At 41.8% G+C, this 2,809-nt stretch overlaps 1 non-coding gene across 1 annotated transcript; it reads left to right on the top strand.

Moving 5' to 3' along the window:
- The first annotated feature begins 1,386 nt into the window (after positions 1-1,386).
- Positions 1,387-1,493, top strand: LOC141662625 (small nucleolar RNA R71). The gene has a single exon (XR_012550731.1). It is a non-coding gene; the product is annotated as a small nucleolar RNA R71 (small nucleolar RNA).
- The last annotated feature ends 1,316 nt before the right edge of the window (positions 1,494-2,809 follow it).

Raw genomic sequence — 2,809 nt, 5'->3', positions numbered from 1 at the left:
TTATCCACCTTGACGAGCACATCCTCAACTATGCCCCTTGGGTAAGTAATGGAACGGTCCGCCAATTGTAACGACATGTATATGGGTTTTCGATCAGGCAGATCCAGCTTTTTAAAGATCGACAACGGCATCAGATTAATGCTTGCTCCCAAATCACAAAGGCACTTGTCAAAAGTTAGATTGCCAATAGTGCAAGGAATGGTGAAGCTTCCTGGATCTTTCAGTTTTGGTGGTAACTTTTATTGCAGAACAGCGCTGCATTCTTCCGTGAGCGCAACGGTTTCAAGGTCATCCAGTTTCACCTTCCTTGAAAGAATAGTCTTCATAAACTTCGCATAACTAGGCATTTGTTCCAGAGCCTCAGCGAAAGGTATTTTGATGTGAAGTTTCTTGAACACCTCCAGAAACTTCCTGAACTGTCTATCCAGCTTTTGTTGCTGCAATCTCTTAGGAAAAGGTGGTGGAGGATAGAGCTGTTTCTCCCCTGTATTAGCCTCAGGCAGAGTGTGTTCAACAGTAGTCTTCCTTGGTTCCGCCGCTTTCTCCTTTTGCTTAGATTCTTCTTCTCTAATTTTAGCTTCTACTTCTTTTGCCTTTTCAGCCTCAGCTACTTTTCCAGACCTTAATGTAATAGCCTTGACTTGCTCTTTAGCTTCCTTCCTGCCTGGTACTTCCGTGTCACTGGGAAGAGTGCCAGGTTGACGATTGAGCACTGCATTGGCTAATTGACCGATTTGATTTTCCAAGGTCTTGATAGAAACCGCCTGACTCTTGCACAACAGCTTAAGTTCCTCAAAATCAGCACTAGTAGGTGCAGCTGCACTTCCCTGTTGAGGATATGATTGCCTTGTAGCATACTGCTGTGGTTGCTGGAATCCAGGTGGGTTAAACTGTTTACTCACTCCTTGCTGATATGGTGACTGAATAGCATTCTGATTATTCCCCCAGCTGAAATTTGGATGATTTCTGTTATTAGGATGATAGGTCGCTGGCACGGGCTGCTGTTGTCGCTGATAATTATTCAAATACTGAACAGATTCGTTGACAAGAGAACACTGATCCGTAGCATGAGAACCTGCACAAAGCTCACAAACCATAGCTATTTGATTAACTCCATACGTAGCCAGAGAATCAACCTTCATTGATAGCGCTTGGAGCTGGGCTGGAATAGCGGTGGCTGCATCAACTTCCAGAATACCTGCGACCTTGCCTGACGTCATCCGCTGAGTTGGGTTTTGATGCTCATTTGCAGCCATCGTCTCTATAAGATTATACGCCTCAGTATAGCTTTTAGCCCATAAGGCTCCTTCAGCTGCTGCATCGAGCATGGGCCGAGATTGGGCCCCCAAACCATTATAGAAACCAGTGATCACCATCCAATCCGGCATTCCATGATGTGGACATTTTCTCAACATTTCCTTGTAGCGTTCCCAAGCCTCGCACATAGATTCTGTAGGTTGCTGCGCAAACTGAGTAAGAGCACTCCTCATAGCAGCAGTCTTTGCCATTGGATAAAACTTCACCAGAAACTTTTGCGCAAGATCTTGCCACGTAGTGATGGACCCAGCTGGTTCAGAATGTAACCAGTCTTTAGCCTTATCCCTCAGTGAGAATGGGAAAAGCCTCAACTTGATAGCCTCATCAGTCACGCCATTATACTTAAAAGTGCTGCAGATCTGGACAAAATTCCTTATGTGCATGTTGGGATCTTCAGTTGCCGCTCCTCCAAAAGAAACAGAATTCTGCACCATCTGAATAGTGCCCGACTTGATTTCAAAGGTGTTAGCTTGAATAGCCGGATGAAGGATGCTTGACTGAATGTCATCAATTTTTGGCCGAGAAAAATCCATAAGAGCTGGATCAGCTTGAACAATACGATCTCCCATGTTTACTGGTTCTTTCTGCTCAGTTCCTGAATCCGAATCCTCAAAATCTAACTTCTCCGGAATATCAAGAACTTCGTATGTCTCCTCAGCTATATCTAAAGTCCTCTTGCGAGCACGAGAACGAGTTTGCATAAACGCTTGCTAAAGTACCTGAAACACAACCGAAAAGAGTAAGTAACTACTACGTCCTAATCACTGAGTCCTAATGACCAATGATGGTAAGTACATAAACTAAACAAATACGCCGAGTCCCCGTCAGCGGCGCCAAAAACTTGTTAGGGCGAAAACACGCACTAATATTCACGCAAGTATACGCGTTCGCAAGTAATATAGAATACTTTCTAGTTCGTTCCCTCAGAGACTCAGACTAAATTATTGTCTAATTAAACTCACTCACCAATGTATGATTACTTCTCAATGTTAAGATAATAACACTTAAAATTGTTGATTAAATATTAACTATAATTAACTACTCAATTAACCACTTAACTAACACTTCAATTTATCAATAATAAAACACTCATGAGATCATAACTTCATTATTACTTCCTTCTATAGCCATTGTTATTACCTTTAGCATGTGACAGTGATGATATTAATCGAATAACACGAAACTGATAAAAGCCAACTTTCATTGTACTAATACCATTCTACCAAGCATCCACAATTAAGATAGAAGTTGAATAGTCATCAATTATGTTGAGTTCCTATATGTCTACAGAAATTGACAACACAACGATTTAAGCACAAGTTATCCCTTTTGATTACATAGGGCAAATAAAATTGTTAGAGTTACCCACTAATCATGCTCAACATACATGAACTTATGCTAGCATGGCAAGTTCTAAATCTCAAGATCCACCGTCGCTTCACAAGAGATTAACACCCTATCTTATATGTTCGCGATGCACATAAGACGAATA

This window comes from Apium graveolens, chromosome 5, assembly GCF_009905375.1.
Source record: "Apium graveolens cultivar Ventura chromosome 5, ASM990537v1, whole genome shotgun sequence".
NCBI lineage: Eukaryota > Viridiplantae > Streptophyta > Magnoliopsida > Apiales > Apiaceae > Apium > Apium graveolens.
The sequence above is the reverse complement of the archived record's forward strand: the minus strand, read 5'-3'. Positions and strand labels throughout refer to the sequence as shown.